Source organism: Physeter macrocephalus, chromosome 12 (assembly GCF_002837175.3).
Source record: "Physeter macrocephalus isolate SW-GA chromosome 12, ASM283717v5, whole genome shotgun sequence".
In the NCBI taxonomy this organism is placed as follows: domain Eukaryota; kingdom Metazoa; phylum Chordata; class Mammalia; order Artiodactyla; family Physeteridae; genus Physeter; species Physeter macrocephalus.
Window position 1 is genome coordinate 7,862,576 of NC_041225.1, and position 27,340 is coordinate 7,889,915.

A 27,340-nucleotide genomic window follows, 5' to 3' on the forward strand; every position below is an offset into this window, starting at 1 on the left:
TTAAGATATTAGAGGTGATATTTATAGAATAAGACCAAAGAAAACCTCGTTTAATGCAGTCTTTCGTACATACAACATGAATACAGCATTTCATGTTGATTCATTGTACTTGGTATTACATAAGAAAATACACAATAGGGCTTAATCCACCATAGTGAGGAGACTTGAGGATGATGCCACTTTCAATAGAAAAATACAGATTTCTTAAACTTTGTGCTATAACCTATAGGTGATTTTAGTAAGACTGCTAACACTTTCAGGGTAAATTTTCATATATTATATAGACATAGTGATTTTAGTGGGTATATAATGTGGGAAAGAAATTCCAAATATGGAAATTGCCTACAATACTGCAGAGGGAGGACACCATCAATTTATACAACTTTTCTAAAGTTAAAACCTTTATTTTTAATCTCAGTTTGATAGCCCAGGGCCCAGGTACTTTAAACAAGTACAGTTTGTGTCGTTATAGTCTCACGTTAAACAAGCACAACCTGCATTTTCTATTTTCATTCACGAAAAGTTCTCATTGTAGTTGATCTCTCTTTCCCACACCCCTTCCTTCCTCCCTCCCTCCCTTCCTCTCTCCCTTTAATCTAATATTAAAGATGGCCAAATATCCTATTGAACTTTATTCAACTCTGTCATTTTTGTAGCCCCTGCCTTAAATAAGACATTTATCTCCTGCCTATCCTGCCTATAGCAACTTCCTTAGTAACCTTCTTTTACTGCTAACGTGTTAACTTATCTTAAATATACTTATTTGAAAACACTTAAAAGAGCAAATATAAACACCTTTCAGCCTAGCCCATAGAGATAGTCTCAATCAATCTTGCAACTGAGTTATTGTTATAGATCAAGGTCAAGGACAGCTCTTCTGGGGTAGTATTCTGTTACTGCAATATAGAATTGGTATATTCTGTATCTCCAAGAACTTTTTTCTTTTCTTTTCTTTTCTTTTCCACTTATTTCCACCTAGATTGTTAATTGTTTTCTTCCCCAAACCCTGGGAACCACATAGCATTGTAACATAGGACCAAATAGGAAGAGGCAGAAAGAATATACAAACTAAACATATATATGAAATTTTCATACTAAACAACAAAGTGTGCAAACCTAATTTATTCAGACAAAGATCTATCGAATTTTCATTAAGAACAAAAATTTTATGGATATTTTCATAAATATCCTATAGTATTGTTTTAAATCTTAATAAATCAATGCTCTTACCATTAGGAAATACGTCTTTTTTCTCTGATAATATTTCTTATCTCAAAATGTACTCTGGCTGACATTAACATAGCTCTTCAAGCTTTCTTATAATTAAAGTTCACCTGGAATAACGTTCAAAAATGTACTTTTAACCTATTTTTTATTTTGATATTTAAGTACATTTCTTGGAAGTGGCATATTTGTGGTCCTTTATATTTTACCTAGTCTATCAAACTCAGTCTTTTTTTCATTGAAACAAACTCTATTTTTATCGTGGAAAGAACATTTAACATAAGGTCCACCCTATTAATAAACATCATGTTTCACAAATCCATTGATCCGGGGTTATTTACTCTAAGTAATCTTTAGTACGGGACATGCTGATAAGGGCATTTTCTTTGTAAGGACTCTCTCTTTCATATCAATATCATGAACATATTTACTTGGAATCCAAGTTAACAAGGAGATTAGAAAAAGTCATCTACCTTCTTCGTTTCCCTGTGGGCTACCTTCCAATAAAGAGAGAAACCAAAATCCATTTAACTCATTCAGCCAAGATTACAATATATACTCAGATTAGTACAATCTTCCTTGAAATAATAGTATAACATTTCATGTATAATGTAAGAACTTCACAAAATTTTTTTTTGATTTATACCTTTCCTTTTTCTGTGCTCTTTCATATACTTTAGCTCTATTAATGTTATAAAATGAAAATATGATGGCTATTATTTTTGCTTTAAGCAGATAATTGTTATTTAAGTATATTAAAATAAGAAAAAAGAGTCTTTAATATTTATCGACATGTTCCTTATTTTCATTCAGTGGTCTCTAATGCTTTGTGAAGATCCAAGTGTCCATCATTTGTTACTTCCATAGACTGAAGAACTTCCTTCAATGTTTCTTCTAGTGCAGGTTGAGTGCTGATAAATTGCTTTGTTGGATCCCCCAGTGATTACATCTTACATAATTATAGCACAATATGTATTTACAGTATTCACACTACAGTTCATATAAAAATATTGTGTCATTTTCATCATGATTTCTATTTTCACCTATGAATTATTTAAAATTATATTTTCATTTATTTCCAATAGTAAGATTTATTAGAACTAGTTTTCTCTTAGTGATAACACATTTTATTTTCTTGTGGTCAGGTATTATTATTTCTTTGAGAATGCCCCTGTGATATACCTTGTGGTACATTTTTATGAATAGTTAATGCATGCTTAGAAATTATATATTTTCTTTTATTGCTGGTGGTAGTGGTCTAGATGAATGATGTTGTTTTTTCCAGTTTTATTGAGATATATCTGACATGCAGCACTTATAAGTGTATGTTGTACAGCATAATGATTTGACTTACATACATCATGAAATGATTACCACAATAAATTTAGTGAACATCCATCATCTCATAGAGATACAAAATAAGAGAAAAGGAAAGAAAATTTTCCTTGTGATAAGAACTCTTAGGATCTACTGTCTTAACAAGTTTCATATATAACATTAGGCAGTGCTAATTATATTGTAAATTACATCCTTAGTATTTATCTTATAACTGGAAGTTTGTACCTTTTGACCACCTTCATCCAATTCTCCCTTTCCTCATCTCTACCTCTGGTAACCACATATCTGTTTACCAGAAGTTTTAAACATATTCTGAAATTCTATGACATTACTCCCATCAAGAGATAGGGTCTAATTTCCCTCTTTTTGAATATAGATTAATTTCACAACTTACTTCTAATGAGTAGAAAGTCTGTGACTGTATGACTTTTGAGGTTGGGTGATAAAAGAAAATATTCCTTCCCTTAGTCTTGTTCTCTTGAGATCCTTGTTCATGTAATCTGGTCTCAATACTGTGAAGAAGCCCAAGTGAAGCCATATACAGGTGTTCCATTTGGCATCCCCAGCCAGTACCAACCATCAGACATATGAGTAAGGAAGACTAAATAATTCCAACCCCAGCTACATTAGAGACCACAGTAAACTCCCAGAATAATGAGAAATAATAACAATAATGATAATAAAAATCATAATAACTGATGCTATTTTATACTTCAAAGTTAATTTATTTGTGTCTACATATAAAGTGTATGCATTGTATCAAATTTATTCATTGTTATTAATTTTTTCTATATTTCCTTCTTTTTTCCCTTCCTACCTTTTCCCCTTCCTTCTTTCTTACCTTCCTTCCTTCCTCCCTTTCTCCCTCCCTCCCTCGTTTCTTCCTCACTCCCTTTTTTTCATGCTTATCCCTTTCTGAAGGAAGTTCTATAAAAATCTCTTGAGGTTTTTGTGCAGTCTTTATTTTAAAAATATTTCTGCATATTTTATTTTCATATATTTGGTGCTATAATTTTCATTATTATATTTTCATTTTGGTAATTTGTTCATTATAACTGTGAAATGAATTTGGTTATTTCAAATAGGGCTTTTTGGCCTTTAGTGTATTTGGTTTGGTTTTAATGCTGCTCTATAACCTTGCTTTTGATTAGCATTTTCTGGGTGCACTCTTTCTGTCTCTTAACCTTTAATATTTCTGTGTTTCTCTCTGTTAGGTGTTTCATGTGAACATCAGGCAACTGGATTTTTTATTCTTAGAACAGTTGTGGAAAAAACTTTTAGCTGAATTGTTGAAAGGATTAATATTTATCGTGATTGCTAAAAGTATGTTCTGTGAAACAAGGAACTTTTGTCCATTTTTATCATAGATTTATCTCCCAGACTAGAAAAATTCCTGATGCATGTTAGGTCCTCATTAAACATGCATTAAATAAATGGATAAATTACTGTGATTTAAAATTTTCCCCCACTGTATATTCTGATTTATATATAAAATCATATATTATAATTTATATAACCCATGTTTTATTTCTGCTTTTTCTTTCTTCCTAAGTATTAGCAAATTGATTGTTTCCATATTTTATTAATTTTCTCTAATTTTAAGTTACATATCCAATTTCTGTTATTGCATTAGTCACTCATACGTTTTAACATGTACGTTTTAATCTGTATCTCTATTTTTTTACCAAAAAGTCTAAGAATGTAAGAACTCAACTCCTTTTACCACTTCCCATCTTTAATATTTTTGGGCAAGCAATAGATTCTAGTAGTTAAGTGCAGTATCTTAAGACAGACTGCCAGAGATCAACTCTCATCTCAATTACTTATGACCTGAGAAAAATATAAAACTGACATGCTAGAGTTCCCTCATGTGTAAAATATGGGAAAATGATAAATATTTATTTTAATGGGTCATTATGAAGATTGAACTAGTGCATGTAAAGGAATTTGAAACACTTTAAGCACTGGGTATATTAGCTATTATTATTTTATGGTATAATATTTCATTTCATCTTCTTCTGTAATTTTAATCAATAATTATTTAGATTTATGAGAATTTAACCTCAGTTTTTGTGGTTGTTGTTAACCTCTGGTTTTAATATTTTTCAGCTTTATTGAGGTATCGTTGACAAAAAAATGTAGGATATTTAGTGTACAATTTACCAGCATTTTTTATTACTCTGACTTCCTACATCCCATTTTTTCCTCTCAAGATTTAATTTCTACTTACGTCTTTGGTATTCTTTCTGTTGATATTATTTGAGGGTTAAATGTGGTTAATACTTACAGTGTTTGTTTGAAAACAGTTCCTCATATTGCTTTCATACTTTTATGAACATTTAGCTGGATACAAAATTCTAAATGTAGAGTTATTTTCTTTGGCCTTTTGAAAATATTTTATATAATTAAGTATTTTATTACTGGTAATAAGAGGTCAAGGGTCAATTGAATTTTCATTGTTTTAGGACGTTTGTCTTTCTTCAATACTAAATATTTCTCATCCATTACCAATGGGGGGAAAATTTTGCCATTATATTTATTTTCTTTTCCTGGATCTCCTATATTATGTTTTTATATTCTTATTATGTCTTCTAGGTTTTCTATTTTGTATACACATATTTCTCCAGCTTAATTTTAGTTACAGTTTCAGATCTATCTCAAAGTTTATATACTATCTGAATAGCATCTAGCCTGTTAATTAACATGTCCATTGATTTTTAAAAAAATATTTTTCAATAATTATATATTTCTTTCGAGAAGTAATTTTTTACTATTTAAATTTTGTGGTTTTTTTCTATGATTATTTCTTTTTTCCATAGTCTCCAATCTATCATTATTCCTTTAACAACTTTAAATGTTCAATTTTTATGCCTTTCATGCTGTACTCTTATTTCAATGCTGATATTTTGACATGATAATGTTCCACTTTATTATATAAGATGACCCATATTAGACCTTATGCTGTTTTCTTTTTGTGTATGTGTTCATCATTATTTTTACCCTGGGTTCTTTTTACTCCCCTTTTGTCAAAGTCCTCCACCAACCCCCATATTAATGTCTCATATGCTCCGGGTTCAAGAAGTGTCTATATAGCATAGTTATGTATTTCTTCTGTCTTGATTGTCTACACATTTCACTGATCCTGTGAGATTATTTAGGCTTAGTTATTATTATTATTATTTTTATTCTGGAAATTCACAGTTAAGGCAAAAATCACATTCAGTGTCAATTCAGTGTTTTAGTTTCTCACGGGTTTACTTATCCCCAACATAACCCCAGAACACAAAGTTCTCTTATCACTTCTGAGGAACATATGAGCCTTTGGTTTGGTTAAAATATGATTGTTTCATGGGAACCTCAGATTATTTACCCTTTTCTGATTTTATTGTCATGCCTACGAGAAGAAGGAAGGATGATAAGAACTGGGGGAAATGGGTAGAGAGGAGACAAATACCTAGTCTGGGGTAATAGTCCCCCACACACCTTCATCTTAGAAACAGTCTGTCTATAAATATTTCCTAAACCTATACTGTGTCTCATTTCTAAAGGGATGGCTGAGCACTCAAAAGTGAAATGAATTAGATAAAGGATATTATTTATCACATTGGCATTTGAATAAACTTACTGTGAGTCTGGAATCCCTGAATCTAGAGTCGGTGTTCAGTTATTGTAAAAATAATATAGTTTTATTTCACAGATATTATGACCATGTGAATATAAGAGAGTCACTGATAAAAATGAGACATTTTAAATGTGTCCTATTCAGTTTTCTCTTTATTTATTTTCTCCCTCTCTTCAAAATATTCAAAACAAAAACATACATATAAATACAAACAGAAATATAGCAGGTGAGAAATCTCTACAGATTTATTTTTCACAGGGTAGTCTCCTAATCTTCATCTATGAACATGAGTGGGGGATCCTGAGAAGATTGTGGAAAATGAGATGATGTAATGACTGCTTTACTTTCTTGTTTTTATCTTGTTCATCCTATTCTAATTTTTTTAGTCTATAGAATTCAAAAGCCAAGCATGTTTTTTTGTGCCATACATTCTTCAAGGCTGTCAAATAAAGTTTAGCCTTTCTTAACTGTCAACAAGCCCTTGGAGACATGTTCAAGGAGGAAATGAAAATTGGAAAAATCGCTCCTACATAGAAGAGGACATTCACTAATTTTCCATGTGACTTGGAGAAATACAAATGAATAGATACATATACACTGCATTCTCAAAATTCTATGAGTTAAGTTTTTCAACAGATAATTTTAAACATCTTTCCATTAAATAATAAAAAATAAATTGAGGCAGATGTTCCTGACAGATTTTTCAAAGGAAGTAGAGAGTGACTCATATATTTTCCACAGTGTGAAACAAAATCAAAGCTAAGTAGAGTGAGTACGGTAGACCAAGGTGTTAATCTCCAGTGAATCTTATTCTCCATCTCCCTCCCTCCCTCTCTCTCTCTCTGCCCTCCCCACTGATTGTTTACTCAGTACTTCTTTAAGGTTATAATAGAGAAGAGCAAATCTGACTCCATATTGAATCTGTTTCTTTTACTTTAACCTTGTATTCTATTGCTTTTGCTACAAGTTAATCACTAAAGAGATGTTGCCTATAGCTTAGAGTATACATAATGGTCCATCTCCCTGCCACTCATGCTTGAATGTAAAACTAAAATGTCTTTGTTCACCCCTCAGGAAACATGCTGTCCCAACCCACCTGTGAATGGCCACAGGAAAGAAGAAAATAACACATCCCCTTCTGGAGTCTGACTGAAACCAGGAGATATTTGGAATAATTTATGGCCTTTTTTACTTTACCTCCTTACTCCCTCCTCTTTTTTCTATAAAAGAAACTAGCATCCAGACCACGGTAAGATGAGTCTCTAGGACATTATTCAGCCATCTTCTCTGATTCCCAGCTTTTTGAATAAAGTCATTATTCCTTGCCCCAACACCTTGTCTCCTGATTTATTGGCCTGTCATGGGTGAACAGAATGAACTTGGACTTGGTAACAAGATACTTCATTAAAGATAATACTGTCCTCAGTTTCATAATTTCACATGTTGGCTTTATTAAAAGAAAGGAAAACACTGCTTTAAAAAATGACTCTCCAGAGAAACATATTATTTATCTGGGTAATGAGAATACTGCAAAACCTCTCACTCATTGTGGGAGGTTGGTAGTGGAAGGACTGAAAGGCATTGAAGGTGAACATGATCACCTTCATTGATCATGTATGCCCTGATTTGCCTAGGTAATCAAATGCAATTCATTTAAGGAAAAAAAACAATCTTATTACCTCAACATAAGCTAACAGAGGCACTTTACTTACTTTGATCACTGATAATAATGGTTTAGCAAAAAGGTCAAGCAGACTTGATTAGTTTGTTTCTCAGGCTGTTTAATCAGCTATCTCATAATGATATGTCCATTGATTTTCATTGAGAAAATCACATTTATTAAATATTGAATATAAATCAATGTTTATGATACACTGAGAAGAATGTGCACAGATGAATTAATATTGAGAACTGAAAAATATGCACAGTCAATAATATAAACACTAAGATTTACACACAAAAGTATATTTATCCTAAAATTGTCAGTGACCACTTGGTGAAGGCTGGCATTGACATAGGTATTTAAAGGTGAAAGTTGATGAAGTTGAGATGGGAAGCTTCTCCTGTTATGGAGCATAGATGGAGTAAAAGATTGCCCTAATAAATGAACATCTATGGAGTTGTGAGTAGGCAGTTAAGATTAAAATATCTTGGGCTTATGATTTTCCTTGTGGTAAATGTCTTTTTAAAAATTCTTAATATGTCAAAGACTGCAAAATACTCAATACATAATTGATGAATAATTGAATAGTGATGGATTAATATTTATAAGCAGGAGCATAACATAATGAAAAATATATTCATGAAAAATATAAAATATACCAAAAGAAACTATAATGAGAATAAACAGGAAACACGGAAACAACTATGAGAATGCTGTGATCTTCACAATTAAATTAAAAAGTGACAGGTTTAAGAGGCATATTGAAATAAGCTAACCAGACTTGACTACTCTTTGGATGTGTTGGATGAAGAAGGAGGAAGAAACTTAATTAACTGTAAAGCTTAGAGCCAAGATTAATGAGACAATGGTTTTATTATTCAAAGACACTCAGAATAAAAAGAGCTAACCCATTTAGATGAAAATTGAGAGTGTAGATTTATACATGCTGAAGTGATAACAGAACATGAAAGCTAGGTTAACAGTGTTTTCTCATTCTGGAAATCTAAACAATATGAAGGATTTTTTTTTCCTATATATATGTATGGTTTTTGAATGTTCAGAACTCAGAAGAAGCAGAATTCATCTAAAATTTTACCAATGATAATAGAGATAATTTAACCCCCACATTACTTCCAAATATGTCATTCCAAAATAAGGGATGGGTAGCACACAACAAAAAGGAAATCAAAATTAGCTTCTATCTCTTTGAGGGACAAATATTCCTATTACCAAAGTAACAAGACTAACAAAGATGTTTCTTTCAGGTGCTCCTGAGAACTCCTTAAAGACAAAGTATAATGTACTCTCCTGCCTTAGACATTTGCCTTCTTAACTACAATACTATAAATTGGATCTTCCATATTTTAAGAAAATATGAGAGGACTTGATTACTTTCCAATTCTTAAGGCCCAGCTGAGATATTTGATACACATTTATTTGCAAATGCCTATAACTCTCCAAATAACCACTTAACAATCTGAATATGTTGGTCATTTACAAACACTGAATCAATCCACACATGTTGAAAGTTATCAAAAAGGATTTTTAATTTTAAAGTATTTAGCAAATATGTTATACTATATATTATAATTTATATTAAATATATATGTATAAAACATGTGAGGTTATCATAATCTATTTTAAGATTTTCCAGAGGTTCTAATGACTGTAGGAGATTGGAAGAATATTCAGCTGAGTATAAAGTATAACTTGAGTAATAATAATTATTACAGCCATTTAACCAAATATTGTTATGAGACACATATTGTGCAAACTGTTCCACATGTACTATGTTATTTAATCTCCCTCAAAATAGATTTTTACAGCTGAAAAATATGTTTCATATGGCTAAGTGAATTTCCCAATATCAGTCAGCTAGTAATCCTTAGAACCTGGAATCAAATTTAGGTCTGGATTATCACTAAAATCTAAGTTGTCTGAAACACTAGGCAATGCTGGCTGTACTATGCCACTATTACATTCTAGTAGAGAGCCAGAATGGAGGTGGGGAATAAAAAATGCAGGGTTAGAATGAGTGATAACAAACATATGAATTAAACAATGCTTGTGAACCTAGTAAATACCAAATCTTTAGGTTTATAGCCTCATTGAAATCAAATGCACAGAGGCATTTTGTGAAGGGAAGGCAAACTCTCACAATGTCCTAATCTTAATGAAAGAGAAGAATGTGGAAAATGAGAAGAAAAAGAAAATGCATTCTTGGATATTTAGAATCCTCCTTTATTTATCTCTGAATAATACAAAAATAATGGATATCCATTTTTAAATTTTAGTATATATATACATGTTTGTACTAAAATCATGTACTACGTATTTTTCCTATTATATATTTTGTCCTTCATTTATACATAAGGAATTTATCAAGAGTTCACTGTGTACCTGAGAAGTAAAAACTTTGACACAATAGGAAAAGTGTATATATACAGTTTAAAATATTTCAAGAATATAAAAATGGCATCATGAGATGTCATATTTAATTTTTATAAGTTGGATTACATTAACATATTTATTTTTTGCCTCCAGGCACTTATATTTGTGTGGAAAATTTTTCTCCAGAGGGATTTGCAGTATGCATTTGGAATGCATACTTATGAGAAATACAGATTTTAAGGCAAGCAGGGGTATCAAGAGATAGTTTGAAAGATAAGGAGCACATATTATGAATCATGTAGTAAAAAGAATAGCAACACCCCTTTACTATCAAGACATAAAGAAGCCTTACAATGTGTAACTGGCAAGCTGAAACTGAGAGGGGCCAGTTATTACAGGAGGTGTATGGGTAAGTCATAGATAAGCCTAGATGAGCAAGCTATAAAAGTCTAATGAGAAGGTGTACAGTTATCATAGATGTGAACATGGTAGAAAAATACAAAATTAATTCAGTCATTATTTTTCTGAATTCTATTAATAAACTTTTAAAAATAAAATTTATTATGGTGAAAATGGACAAAGGTGGAAGCCTTACAGAAAGTAAAAAGATGTGGGGGGCGGGGGGGAGGAGGAGAGAAGAAGAGAGGGAAAACAGGGAGAGCAGAAAGGGAAATATAAGAGAAGGAAGGCAAGAGAAATAAAGGAGAAAGAGGGAAAGAAACAGAAGCATGGATTTTTAAAATTTTATGATAAAATTTTAATAATATGGTAGAATTCATTATATATTTTCTGTTGAAAAGTGATTTCAAATTCGAAGTGATGAGAAATGTAGTAAAATTAATTTTATTAGTTGTTCTTTATTAAAACAAAAAGCTAATTCACTGAAGAAAAAATTAGTGTTACCGTGGTGCATCACTCTATTTTTTTTTACTTAATGTTTTTTCTCATCTGAGTGCCGATAATGGAAAGGCAGTTCTGCTGCTTTCTCAAAAGCCATGCCTCTTTCTCCTCTTTCTCAAGGAATGTCCATATTCAACTAATGTTGAACAATAAAGTAAATAAGTAGAATTTATTATTTAACTTTTAAAGCAAGTATACATTTTTTTAATTTTTTTTCAATTCAGTGGTTACTTTTTAAAAATTTCCTCCATATTTAGCATTTAGTAGCAAAACAATGGAATATGAAAAAATCTAGACTGTCCCCAGTGGTGTTATTTCATTCTATACATGCACTTAATAAATATAGTTCAGTAAAAGTATGAAATCCAGTAATATAAAGATTAATATTTTGTGTAATAATGCTGCATTATATATGTAGTATTATTATACTAAAATATTTTAGACTTTCATTTGTAGCAGTATTCTCATTTTACTCATGTATACAGTAAGAAAAAGAGAATTTATATAAAGCATACACAAAGTTACATAGAAAACTACTGGAATAAACTAGCATTTTAACTTTTATTTATTATTTTTAATTCCAATCAGGAAACTATACTTAACTACTCTCCACTCCTGACCTTTTTTTTTTTTTTTTTTTTTGGTGGTACGCGAGCCTCTCACTGTTGTGGCCTCTCCCATTGCGGAGCATAGGCTCCGGACGCACAGGCTCAGCGGCCATGGCCGCTCCGCAGCATGTGGGATCTTCCCAGACCGGGGCACAAACCCGTGTCCCCTGCATCGGCAGGCGGACTCTCAACCACTGTGCCACCAGGGAAGCCCTCCTGACTTTATTATACACTTAAAATAGACTCCACTTTTTTTTTCATAAATATAGAAATATAACTCATTTCCTCTGTGAGGTTTACTTTATTCATTACATAAAATGCATTTGCTTGACAGCAGCCAGTAGAAATGTGTGTACAGTAAATCCCCTACATACGAACCTTCAAGATGGGAATTTTCAAAGATACGAAGGTGTGTTCACATGTCTAATCACGTGTTAGTTCACGTGTCTGGCATACATTGTCATGTGCCTGCATCCTCTACAAGTGGTTGTGCGTTTTTGTACTTTACTGTACAGTACTGTATGGAGTACAGTAGTACAGCATCTTTATTTCAACCCCAGGATTTCCAGAAGGAAGCATAAAAGCAGCTTCATGTAGCTGGTACTGCTAAGAAGCTCCAAAGCACTAACGATGGAAACAAAAGTGAAAATAATTGAGAGAGCCGAGCAAGGTGAAAAGAGACTTTGCTCATTCTTATAACATGAATCGTTCAACCATTGGCACGATTCAAAAGAACAAGGACAAGATCATAGAACATGTGAAGTATGCTGTACTGATGATGTCAACAATAATATCGAAGAAGCATGGAAAAGTGATGGAGGAGATGGAGAAACTTCTTAGTGTGTGGGTGCAGGATCAGCATCAGTGTCAAGTCCCCCTCAGCTTAATGCTGGTTCAAGAGAAAGCTAAAAGTTTATGAAGACTTGAAGAAACAGGGAGAAGATTCAGAGGGCCCATCTTTTAATGCCAGCCATGGCTAGTTTCATTTCTTCAAAGCAAGAGCCAACCTTCACAATGTAAAAGTAAGCGGTGAGGCAGCAAGTGCAGATATGGTAGCTATCCAGAAATTTCCTGAAACACTTTGAGAAATTATTGGTGAATGTGTGCATTTACCCGAGCAGGTTTTTAATGTGTATGAGACAGGACTGTACTGGATGAGGATGTCAGATCAAAGTTACATCAGTAAGGAGGAAAAGTTGATGCCAGGCTATAAAGCAGCAAAGGGTAAACTAACTCTGTTGTTTGGTGACAATGTTTCCAGGTACATGAAGCTGAAACTTCTCTTAGTTTATCATTCAGAGAACCCAAGAGCCCTTAAAAACATAGCCAAGTGCTCTTTTCCTGTTATGTGGAAGAGTAACCCCAAATCCTCGGTTACACAGACCATTTTCCAGGGCTGGATTTTCCACCACTTTATCCCCGAGCTAGAGAAATGTTGCTTGGAGAAGGACATCCTATTCAACATTCTTTTGCTGCTTGACAGTACTCCGGGCCACCCCCCATTCATGGATGACTTTCATCCCAAAGTCAAAGTAGTTCATCTGCCACCGAATACTAGGTCACTTATCCAACCTATGGATCAGGGAGTTATAACGACTTTCAAGAACTATTACTTACATCACACTTTTCATCAGGCAGGAAAGGTGGGTGGATGAATCAGGAGCAACCTTGCAACAATTTTGGAAGGACTATAACATTCACAAAACCATAAAAACATTTACTTTGCTTGGCATGAGGTTAGAGCCTTCATCATAAATGGGGTTTGGAAGAATATTTGCCCACATTTTGTTCATGATTTTCTTGGATTTGAGAAGGTGGATGAAGAGTCCAAAGAAGTCTTCAATAACTTAGTGACCCTCAGCGAGAAGCTGGAGATAGATCTGCAGGAGGATGACTTCGTTGAACTCCTTACTGTGCAACATGAGGAACTTACTAATGAAGACCTGATGGAATTAGAGGCCCAGAGCAAAGACAAAGAAAGACAAGAGGAAGAAGAAGTAAGGAAAACCCAAAGAGATTCACGATGCAGGAAATAAGAGGATTTTCTTTATTTGAGGAGGCATTGTTAGTTTTTGAGGCATGGGACCCGAACTTAGAATGGTACACAAAGGTTGCAGTAGCTGTTCAAAATGCAATCCAGTGTTACCATGTCATCTATGAAGAGAAAAAAAGAGCTACTACCCAGAAATCACTGGATCATTTTTTTTCAAGAGGGTAGATAGAATTGAATCCATCAAGGAACCAGAACTTGTGTCATCAATGTCAGGTGTGAGTGAAATTGCAGCTTGCCCTCCATCTCCTATGGATGAGGATCATTCAGTTCTACCATCTCCCACCTCCTCTCCCTTCTCCAGTCAGTAACTCTTCTTGCCTGTTAGCTCGATGCCAACCCCTATATGCCAGCTGTTATACTGTACTATTGTACTTTTCAAAGGACTGTACTTTAAGATTCAAAATGTTTTCTTTATTTTGTGTGTTTTTTATGTATTATTTGTGTGAAAACCATTATAAACAAATTACAGGGTACCTAGGCTAACTTTGTTGGATTTAGGAACAAACTGGACTTATGAACGCACTCCTGGAAAGGAACTTGTTTATATGTAGGGAACTTACTTCATAAGAATTTCTCCTACTGTTTTTCCCATCACTCATTACTACATAAATAGCTTAAATATAAGACACTTGTCTCTACCCTTTTGCTCATATCACCTAGCCTTTTGACTAGGTATAGTCTTAGCACTCTTGAGAAAATTTATTTCTGCACTCTCTGTTTTGTTCCATTGATGTATGTGTCTGACTTTTTGTCAGTACCTTACTGTTTGTATTTTGTCTAATTTTGATTACTGTAGCTTTGTAATATAGTTTGAAACTGGGAATTGTGATGCCTCAAGATTAGTTCTTCTTCAACATTGGCTATTCAAGGTCTTTTGTGGATCCATATACATTTTAGACTGTTTTTTTCTATTTCTGTAAAACATGTTAGTGAAAATTTGATAGAAATTGCATTGAATCTATAGACTGCTTTGAGTAATATGGACATTTTAACAAATAAGTCTTTCAATCCATGAGTATGGAATATCTTTTCATTTATTTGTATCTTCTTCAATTTCTTTATCAATTTCTTATAGTTTTCAGTTTATATGTCTTTCATCTCCTTCTTTAAATTTATTCACAAGTATTTTATTCTTTCTTATGCAATTGTAAATTAGATTGTTTATTAATTAATCTTTCTTATAGTTTGTTCTTAGTGTATAGAAATGCAACTGATTTTTGTATATTGGTTTTGTATCCTGCAACTTTACTGAATTTTTTTTAGTTCTAATAGTTTGTGTGTGTGTGTGTGTGTGTGTGTGTGTGTGTGTGTGTGTGTGTGTGTGTATGGAGTCTTTAGGGTTTTCCATTTATAATATCATGCCACCTATAAATAGAGACAGTTTTATTTTTTTCCTTTCTGATTTGAATACCTTTTACTTTCCCTCTGCATAGAACTTTCACCACTATATTGAATAAAAGCAACAAGAGGGGACACTTTTGTCTTGTTTATGATCTTAGCGGGAAAGATTTCAGCTTTTTATCATTGAGTATGATGTTTTACTTTGGGCATGTTGTATATGGCCTTCATTACGTCGAAGTACATTCCTTTTAAACACAGCTTGTTGAGAGATAAATCTTGAAAGAATGTTGACTTTGTCAAATGCTTTTTCTGCATCTATTGAGATGATCATATGAGAGTTATCCTTCAGTTTCTTAATGTTATGAATCACAGTGATTGATTTGTGAACTTTGAATCATCCTTGCAACCCAGGGATAAATTCCACTTGATCATGGTGAAAGATCCATTTAATTTGCTGTTGAATTTGGCTTGCTAATATTTTGTTGAAGAGTTTTGTCTCTATTTTCATCAGAGATATAGAACTGTAATTTTTCTTTTCTTATAGTGACATTGCCTGGCTTTGGTATCAGGGTAATTATGGCCTAATACAATGAGTTTGGGGTGTTCTCTTCTCTTCTATGCTTGGAAGAGTTTGAGAATGATTGGTACTAATTCTTCTTTAAATGTTTGGGAGAATTCACCAGTGAAACTGTTTCTGGAATTCTCTCTTTTGGGAAGTTTTTGATTATTGATTTAATCTCCTTAGTAGTAATTGGTCTGTTCAGAACTTCAATTTCTTCATGATTCAGTCTTGGTAGTTGTCTGTTTCTGGAAATGTATTCATCTTTTCCATGCTCTCCAATTTGTTAGCATATAATTATTCATAACTGTCTTTCATGATCCGTTGTATTTGTGTGGTATCAGTTGTGATGTCTCTTCTTTCATTTAATAATTTTATTTATTTGAATCCTCTTTATTTCTTGGTGAATTTAGGTAAACCTTTGTCTATTTTGTTCATCATTTAAAAAAGCTCTGAGTTTCATTGATTTTTCTACTCTCTTTTAGCCATTTTCTCACTTGTTTCCTCTCTGATACTTGTTTCCTTCTTTCTGCTAACTATGAGCTTTGTATGTTCTTCTTTTTCTAGTTCCTTGATGTGTCAAATTAGTTGTTTAAGATCTTTCTTTTTACTTAATGTAGGCATTTATCTCTATAAAATTCCCTGATAGAACTGCGTCTGCTACATTCTTATGTTTTGTTTCCATTTTCCTTTGCCACCAGGTATCTCTGATTTCTTTTTTGAATTCTTCTTTGACAGACTGTTTGCTCAGGAGCATGTTGTTTAATTTCCACACATATTTGAATTTTCTAATTTTCTATTTGTAATCATTTTCCAGTTTCAAACCCTTGTGACCAGAAAAGATGCCTGATGCTTTGATTATTTTTCTGTTTATCCTTTGTGTGTATTTAGTATACTTTTTTTGCTTTGTGGTTACCATGAGGCTTACATTTCTATAATCTATTTTAAGCTGAGAAAAAATTTAACTTTGAATGCACACAAAACCTCTAACCTTTTATTTCTCCTTTCTTTTATGTTTTGGATGTCATAATTTACATACTTTTATATTTTGTATCCATAAACAACTAATTGTAGTTGTAGTTATTTTTAATACTTTTGTTTTTATAATCTTCATACTAGAGTTATAAGTAGTTTACTCATCACCATTACAACATTGGAGTATTCTGAATTTGACATATATTTACTTTTACCAAAATTTTAGGTAAGAAGTTTTATACTTTCATATTTTTTTCTGTTGCTAATAAGCACAATTTCATTTCATATTGAAGAAGCCCCAGTAACATTTCTTCTAAGACCAGTCTAATAGTGATGAATTACTTCAGATTTTGCTTGTCTGGAAAACTATTTACCTCTTCTTCAATTCTGAAGGACAGCTTTGCTGAGTAGATTTTTTTTTGGTTGGCATTTTCTTTTCTTTGAGTACTTTGAATATGTCATGTTGCTCCCTTCTGTACCATAGAGTTTCTGCTGAAAATTATGCTTACAGTCTTATGGGGGTTTCCTTGTAAGTAACAAGGTGTTCTTTTCTTCCTGCTTTTAAGATTTCTTCTTGTGTTTAACTTTTAACAATTTAATGTGTCTTGGTGTGGATCTCTTTACATTTATTTTATTTAGAACTCTTGGATTCTGGATCTGGCTGTGTGTTTCTTTCCTGAGGTTAGAGAATTTTTCAGCCATCATTTCTTTGAATAAAGTTTTTGACCCTTCCTTTATCTTTTCTTCTTCTACACACCAACAATGCCCATATTGATCTTCTTGATAGTGTCCCTTAAGCTATTTTCACTCTATTTTTCTTTTTGCTCCTCTAATTGGATGAAAGCCACTGCCCTTTCTTTGAGTTTGTTGATGCCTTCTTCTGCTTGATCTGGTCTATTGTTCAACCCTTATATTGAATGTTTCAGTTCAATTATTGTACTCTCTAGCTCTGTGATTTCTGTTTGTTACTTTTTAATATCTTCCATCTCTTTGTTGAAATTCTCACTTTCTTCCTGCATTGTTCTCCCGACTTTGTAAATATCTGCAGGAATGTTATTTTCAACTCTGTATTAGATAAATCACATCTCTTTTTCAGGAAGTTCTGTTTTACATTATTCTTTTGTTTGGAACAGAAAATCAGTATAATAGTGTTCTTCAATTTTATGTATCTGACATATAAAAAACACTCCACCTAAAAAACAGCACTTTTCAAGTGCATATGAAGCATTTCACCAGAATAGATTACATTTGGTCATAAACATATCTTAAAGACCTTGAAGTATGTTCTATAAACATAAGGAAATTAAATTAGAAGTCAATAACTGAAAGGTCTCTGGAGAATATCCAAATATTGGTAACTAAATAATGCAATTAAAGTTACTCATATGTTAAATGAGAATTTGATAGGCATATTAAAAACAATTTAGTAGTGAAAAAAAACACATAATTGATTAAAATTGTGGAATACTCCCAAAATGGTACTTACAAGAAAGTTTATATCTCTAGATGGTTATTTTAGAAATAGAAATCTCAAATTTGTGTCCTTTCATTGTCTTCTTAAAGACACAGGAGATTCCAGAGGAAATTATATGCAAAGTCAGTACACAAAGCAAAAAATGAAGATCATATCAGAAATCAATAAAGTAAATGTATTATAAAGAAATAGATTAATGAAATCAAAATCTAGTTTTTTGTGTTGCACAATAAAGTTGATAAACCTATAGCTGATTGATCAAGAAAAAGAGAGAAGATACAATTTACCAGTGTCAGGTGTATATGTGGTGATATTTTATAGATTTTTTTAATATTTTATGTATATGTTATATATTTTTCTATTGTATACTATATATATATTTTAGATATATTTATATCTTACATATTTTAAAGATATTAAGTGAAAAAAGTTATTAAAATTGTATATCAATAAATTTGACAGCTTAAAAAAGTGGAAAACATTTCTTAGAAGAGAAACTACTAAAACTGGCTTTAAAAGAAATATGTATATAAATATAAGCAGTATAGCATATATTTATAAATGGAATAAAATTATAGTTAAAATTCTTCCCATAAAGAAAATTTCCATTCCAGATAATTCCATTGAATTCTACCAAGCAATTAAGGAAGAATTATATCAACTCCATGAGAACATTTCCAGAAGTATGGAATTATGGGAATAATTCCCAAGTTATTGTATGTATATGTGTATATGTTTGTATATTCACACATCCTTTCTGTTTCTCTGAAGTACTGACTAAAACAATCACCTTAATGGGCAAAGATTCCTGAGATGTGATACTGAAAAAAATTCATAAAAATATCAACAAATTAGAATTTATTATAAGTAAAGCATCAGTGCTTCTTTCACTGTTAAAAGAATGAAAAGGCAAGCTACAAACTGGAAGGATACATTTTCAAATTACACAGAGAGAAGAATTAAGTGTTTCATTTATTGTGGAAAAAAATTAGTGTATGATTCTTCAGACATTTTTACTATTCTTGAGACTACTAGGCATTTTCTTATCTGCATGTCTCTGGCTAAGTCTCTGCAATGCTTTTCAGTGAATCTAATTTGGTTGTAAACCTAGAGCATGATGATAATGTCTTCTATGACCATGCTTAATAAAGAGATTTTAGGCATTTATATAAGCATTGGTCAATTTCTGTACCTAATGGCTCACTGGCGGAGTAAATATCTGCACAATAGTAATTTTAAAATGCCACAATTTATTAAAAAGAGAAAAGAAAAGCTTGTTATAGTAAATGACATGAATAATAGACAGAGGAACAGCTGGAAAATTCATTTATGTGATAGAAATGCTCAACTATGATTGCAGCAAATATTTGATCTTTAATATATCACCTCATACCTTCTTAACTTGATTTGATGAATTCAGGCAGATTATTCAATCTGTCTACAGCAGTTTATACATTTTGGTTGAGGGGAGACTGATAAAACATCAGTGGCCTAAATAGAACAGCCAAATAGGGCAGAGGCACAACATTTAGACAGAATAGAGTCCATTTGTTCATGTAAATATGAGTTAATGCAAAACAATCACTATTCCTGGAGATATGCAGATCAGAATAATAGATGGCAACAATAATTCAATTGCAGCAAAAATTGTCAAATAAGAATAAGCTGCTGCTACAAATGACAATTGTTCTTGGGAACTTTTATGTTGTTAATATGACTCATAATATTTACAATAGCTCAAGAAGACAAAAACTTTAAAAATTACATCCCAGATAGATAGAGATATAAATGGAGATATCTATATTAATATATATATGTATATACATATATATGGACATACATGTATTACATACACACGTACACATACTCGAATACATGTTTGTATATACATATATAAAAATGACTTTATTGGAAACATAAAAAATTTAAATATATAAAATAAAAGTGAATAAATGTCATTTCATATGCTTTCAGAAAGTCTTTGCAGAAGGCTCCAAACCCCTTAAAAAAAGTCACTATGGAAATCGTCATAGGCTTGGAATTTAGAAAGACTAGAAAACTACTACTTAGATTAAGGAAGCAAAGGTAAAAATATATTTTGTATGGTAAAGTATGGATAGCAAGACAACAAAATAATTAAGTATTTTTTGAATTCCCATAATGACTGTTATATGCAAGAGAACTTGATCCTAGTTTCTACCACTCAGAGATCAAAGCATAAGGATGTCTTGCTCAAACTTACTTAAGTGATTCTTGGTAGAACTGGATAAACACACTTCAGTTTTGTAACTCTGTACCTTTTAAATTCCCCTGAAGAGGTTGCATTTATTTAAACCAAGACTTTAAGAATGTAAATGTTTGCATAGGAGGAGATGAACAAGATAATTGAGCTCTAAAGTTCACATAATCCGTCTCATGGAAAAAAATTCAGAATCTGTCTCTCTCTCTTTCTCTCTTTCTCATTATATCTCTTTCACACAATTGAAAAGCCATTGGCACTTATTGCTATCTAATTTTTTTCAGTAAATACATGAACATTAATTAGAATGGAAATTTATAAATGCCTACATGGTACTTAATATTCTTTTATTTTATTTTATGGGGATGAGTTGTTTGAAAGTCACTTATAATGAGTTTAATAGTCTGTTTATATTTCTACAATCCGTTCACCCAGGAAATCCTAATGAAATAAGATATCTTTCATACTTAGGAGAATCAAGGGCACTCTCTATAGATGTTAGAGAATAATGCTGAGGGTTTTGAAATGTGGAGATCATTTTTAAAAATGTATAAACAAGGCTTCAAATAAGAAATTTTAAACTAAGCCTATCATTGTCATAAAAATATGCCTATCATAGACATATCAATGTTGGTTTCCTCATTGCCCTTACATATAAATGCTATACTATAGTGTTAAAGATGTATTCATATAAATACAGAGGTGAAATTACCTCAGAGTACACTTATGTACCTAGTTTGCAGTTATACAATAGAATGGAGTGAAAAGTGTTTAAAAAAATTCAGGGTACAACAGATTATGGATAATTACAACATGATTCAGGGTTTTCTATTTGTTATATATACTTTTATTTGTAGCACCCAAATTCTTCTGTAAACTAGCTTCCAAAATATACCCAACATTATTTAAGACATACTGTTCCAACCTGCACTGTCTAACAAACACACTCTAACAAACAAACTCCCTTTTTTGTTGAGTTCTGTTAGTGGCCTTTGCTCAAGCAATTCTTCCTATCTGGAAAGGTTTCTGTTTTTGTCTTTGTTTCTTTCTTTCTTATTTTTTTACTCATTCCATTTGATTAATTCTACCCAGATTTAAAGGGACAATCAACAAGACCTTATCATAATAATGCTCCCTTGAAAATCCCACACTCTCATCACTTGTTCCTCTGAACACTTCTTTTGCTTTCTCTGTTTTTTTTTTTTGGTTGAAAGAAATTCTTTTTTTTAAACTGAAGTATAGTTGATTTACAATATTATATAATTTCAGGTGTACAGCAAAAGGATTCAGTATTTCTACAGAATATACTCAATTGAAAGTTATTATAAAATAATGGCTATAATTTCCTGTGCAATACAATATATCCTCGTAGATTATCTAATTTATATATAGTAGTTTATATCTCTAAATACCATACACCAAATTTGCCCCTCTTCCCCCTCCCCTTTGATAACCATTACTTTGTTTTTTATATCTGCGACTCTGTTTTGCATATACACTCTTTTGTATTATTTTTTATATTCCACATATAAGCAAAATCATACAGTATTTATATTTCTCTATCTGGTTTATTTCACTAAGCATAATATTATCTAGGTTCATCCACATTGTTGCAAATGGCAGAATTTCATTCTTTCTTATGCTCAAGTAATGATCCTTTGTGTGTGTATGTGTATATATATATATCCCATATTTCTTTATCCATTTGTCTGTGGATGGACATTTGGATTACTCCCATATCTTGGTTATTGTAAATAGTGCTGCTCTGAACATTGGGGTACATATATCTTTTTGAATTAGAGTTTTTGTTTTTTCCCAGACATATATCCAGGAGCCGAATTGCTGGATCATATTTTTAGTTTTTTGAGGAACCTCCATACTGTTTTTCATAGTGGCTGCACCAAATTACATTTTCACCAATAGTGTACAAGTATTCCCTTTTCTCCTCATCCTTGCCAACATTCGCTATTTGTAGACATTTTGATGATGGCCATTCTGACAGGTGTGAGGTGGTACCTCGTAGTTTTGATGAGCATTTTTCTAATAATTAGTAATGTTGAGCATCTTTTCACATAACTGCTAGCCATTTATGTCTTGTTGGAAAAATATCTATTCATTTCTTCTGCCCATTTTTGGACTGAGTTGTTTGTTTTTTTGATATTGAATTGTATGAGCTATTTATATATTTTTAGATATCAGCCCTTTGCTGGTCATATTATTTGCAAGAATTTTCTCCCATTCTGTGTTTTGGTTTTTGTTTTGTCAATGGTTTCATTTGCTGTGCAAAAGTGTTTGATTAATTAGATTCCATTTGTTTATATTTACTTTGATTTATTTTGCTTTAAGAGACAGATCTAAAAAAAATTTCTACAATTTATCTTAAAGTGTGTTCTGCCTGTGTTCTCTGCTAGGAGTTTTACAGTTTCAGGTCTTACATTTAGGTCTTTAATCTATTTTGAACTTATTTTTGTATATAGTGTGAAGTAATGTTCTAATTGCATTGATTTACATGACACAGTCCAGTTTTTCCTGCACCAGTTTTTGAAGAACCTGCATTTTCTCCATTGTATATTCTTTGCACCTTGTCATAAAATAATTGACCATAAGTGTGTGGTTTTATTTCTGATCTCTCTATTCTGTTCCATAGATATCTGTTTCTGTTTTTGTGCCAGTACCACACTGTTTTGCTTACTGTAGCTTTGTAGTATTGTCTGAAGTATGGGAGGGTGATACCTCCAGCTGTATTCTTTTTCCCAACATTGTTTTGACAATGCAGGGTATTTTTTGCTCCATATGAATTTTAGGATTATTTGTTCTAGCTCTGTGAAAAATGCCATTGGTATTTTGACAGGAATGCATTAAACCTGTAGATTGTTTTGGTTAGTATGACCATTTTAACAATGTTAATGCTTCCAATCCAAGAACATGGGATACCTTTTTATTTCTTTGTATCATCTTCAATTTCTTTCATCAGTGTTTTATAGTCTTCAGAGTATAGGTGTTTCACCTCCTTGGTTAAGATTGTTCCTAGGTGTTTTATTCCTTATGATGTCATCTTAAATGGGATTGTATCTTTTACTTTTTGATGGTTCATTATTCAATAGATTTATATATATATAATATATAATATATATATATATACATAATGTCTTATTTCCTGCCACTTTGTTGAATTCATTAGTTCTAATATTTGGGAGTGGGGAATTTAGTGTTTTTTATATAAAGTATCACATCATCTGCAAATAATGACAGTTTTACCTTTTCCCTTCCAATTTTGTATGGCTTTTCTTTTCTTTTCTTTTCTTTTTTCTGGTATGATTGCTGTGGCTAGGACTTCCAATACTATGTTAAATAGAAGTGGTGAGAGTGGACATCCTTGTCTTGCTCCTGAATTTAGAGGAAATGTTTTCAGCTTTTCACCATTGAGTATGATGTTGGCTGTGGGTCTGTCAAAAAAGGCCTTTAGTATGTTTGATATGTTCTCTCTATAACCATTTTGATGAGAGTTTTTATCATGAATGGATGTTGAATTTTGTCAAAAGCTTTTTCTGCATCTATTGAGAGGGTCATGTAGTTTTTATCCTTAGGAAGAATGTATATTATGCTGTTTATGGATATAATGCCTGTAGCTATCCATGAAGTAGAACTGGCTTTTCTGTCATCTAAGACCACTGTAGCCTTGTTTACTTTCTGTCTGGATGATCTGTCATTTATGTAAGAGGAGCATTAAAGTTCCCTGCTTTTATTATATTACTGTCAATATCTCCCTTTAGATCTTTTAGTATTTGCTTTATATATTTTGATTCTCCTGTATTGGGTGCATATATGTTAATAATGAATATAATATTCTCTTCCTGTATTGGTCTATTTATCATTATGTAATACCATTCTTTGTATTATGTTAAAGCTTTGTTTTAAAGTCTATTTTATCTCATATGATATAAAAGAAAACCCTGGCTTTCTTGTCATTTCTGTTTGAAAGAAATATCTTTTTGCCTCCCGTCACTTTCTGTCTCTGTGTGTCATTTGCCTTGAAATGAGTTTCCCATAGGCAGCATATTGTTTTCCATCCAAATAAACACACAACGTCTTTTGACTGGAGCATATAGTCCATTGATATTTAAAATAATTATTTATAGTTATGTACTTATTGTCATTTTATTACATGTTTTTTGGTTGGTTTTGTAGAACACCTGTGTTCATTGCTTCTTTTTGTTTCTGACCTTATATTTTGAAAACATTTTAAGTAGTATACTGTGTTCCTTTCATTTTTTTTTAAGATAGTTTCTGCTTTATAGCAAGGTGAATCAGCTATACATATACACATATCCCCATATCCCTTCCCTCTTACATCTCCCTCTCACAGTCCCTATCCCACCCCTCTAGGTGGATGCAAAACACTGAGCTGATCTCCCTGTGCTATTTGGCTGCTTCCCACTAGCTATCTCTTTTACTTTGGTAGTGTATATATCTCCATGCCCCTCTCTCACTTCATCCCAGCTTACCCTTCACCCTCTGCATGTCCTCAAGTCCATTCTCTATGTCTGCGTCTTTATTCCTGTCCTGACCTTAGGCTCTTCAGAACCTTTTTGATTTTTTTCCTTTGGTGCCATATATGTGTGTTAACATACATTATTTGTTTTTCTATTTTATGGCTGAGTAATATTCCATTGTATATATGTGCCACATCTGCTCTATCCATTCATTTCTCAATGGCCAGTTAGGTTGCTTTCATGTCCTGGCTATTGTACATATAGCTGCAATGAACACTGTGGTACATGACTCTATTTGAATTATGGTTTTCTCAGGGTATATGCACAGGAGTGGGATTACTGGGTGTGTGGTAGTTCTATTTTTAGTATTTTAAGGAACTTCCATAGTGATCTCCATACTGGCTGTATCAAGTTACATTCTTAACAACAGTGCAAGAGGGTTCCCTTTTTTTCCACACCCTCTCCAGCATTTATTATTTCTAGATTTTTTGGATGATGACCATTCAGACTGGTATGAGGTGATACCTCATTGTAAATTTGATTTGCATTTTTCTAATGATTAGTGATGTTGAGCATCTTTTCATGTGTTTTTGGCAATCTGTATATCTTCATTGGAGAAATGTCTTTCGGTCTTCTGTGCATTTTTGGATTGGGCTGTTTGTTTTTCTGATATTGAGCTGCTTGTAAATTTTGGAGATTAATCCTCTGTCAGTTGCCTTATTTGTAAATATTTTCTTCTATTCTGAGGGTGGTCTTTTCATCTTGTTTATGTTTTCCTTTGCTGTACAAAAGCTTTTAGGTTTCATTAAGTCCCATTTGTTAATTTTTGTTTTGATTTCCATTTCTCTAGGTGATGGGTCAAAAAAGATCTTGCTGTGATTTATGTCAAAGAGTGTTCTGCCTATGTTTTTCTCTAATAGTTTTATAGTTTCTGGCCTTACATTTAGGTCTTTAATCCATTTTGAGTTTATTTTTCTGTATGGTGTTAGGGAGTGTCCTAATTTCATTCTTTTCCATGTAGCTGTCCAGTTTTCCAAGCACCACTTATTGAAGAGGTTGTTTTTTCTCCATTGTATATTCTTGCCTCCTTTATCAAAGATAAGGTGACCATATGTATGTGGGTTTATTTCAGGGTTTTCTATCCTGTTCCATTGATCTATATTTCTGTTTTTGTGCCAGTACCATACTGCCTTCATTACTGTAACTTTTTAGTATAATCTGAAGTCAGGAAGCCTGATTTCTCTAGCTCTGTTTTACTTTCTCAAGATTGCTTTGGCTACTCGGGGTCTTTTGTGTTTCCATACAAATTGTGAAATTTTTTGTTCTAGTTCTGTGAAAAATGCCATTGGTAGTTTGATAGGGATTGCACTGAATCTGTAGATTGCTTTGGGTAGTATAGTCATTTTCATAATGTTGATTCTTCCAATCCAAAACCACAGTATATCTCTCCATCTGTTTATATCATCTTTAATTTCTTTCATCAGTGTCTTATAATTTTCTGCATAGAGGTCTTCTGTCTCCTTAGGTAGGTTTATACCTAGGTATTTTATTCTTTTTATTGCAATGGTAGATATGAGTGTTTCCTTAATTTCTCTTTCAGATTTTCCATCATTAGTGTATAGGAATTCAAGAGATTTCTGTGCATTAATTTTGTATATCCTGCTACTTTACCAAAATCAGTGATTATCTCCAGTAGTTTTCATGTAGCATCTTTAGGATTCTCTACGTATAGTATCATGTCATCTGAAAAGAGTGTCAGTTTTACTTATTCTTTTCCAATTTGGAGTCCTTTCATTTCTTTTTCTTCTGTGATTGCTGTGGCTAAAACTTCCACAGTATGTTGAAAAATAGTGGTGAGAGTGGGCAAACTTGTTTTTTTTCTTGATCTTAGTGGAAATGGTTTCAGTTTTTCCACCATTGTGAACTATGTTGGCTGTGGGTTTGTCATACATGGCCTTTATTACGTTGAAGTAAGTTCCCTCTATGCCTATTTTCTGCAGGGTTTTTATCAAAATGGGTGTTGAATTTTGTCAAAAGTTTTTCTGCATCTATTGAGATGATTATATGGTTCTTATCCTTCAATTTGTTAATATTATTTATCACATTGATTGATTTGTGTATATTGAAGAACCTGTGCATTCCTGGGATAAACCCCACTTGATCATGGTGTACGATCCTTTTAATGTGCTGTTAGATTCTGTTTGCTAGTGTCTTCTTGAGGATTTTTGCATCTATGTTCTTCAATGTTATGGGCCTGTAGCTTTCTTTTCTGTGCCATCTTTGTCTGGTTTTCGTATCAGTGTGATGATGGCCTCATAGAATAAGATTGGGTGTGTTCCTGCCTGTGCTATATTTTGGAAGAGTTTGAGCAGGATAGGTGTTAGCTCTTCTCTAAAAGTTTGATAGAATTCGCCTGTGAAGCCATCTGGTCTTGGGCTTTTGTTTGTTGGAAGATTTTTA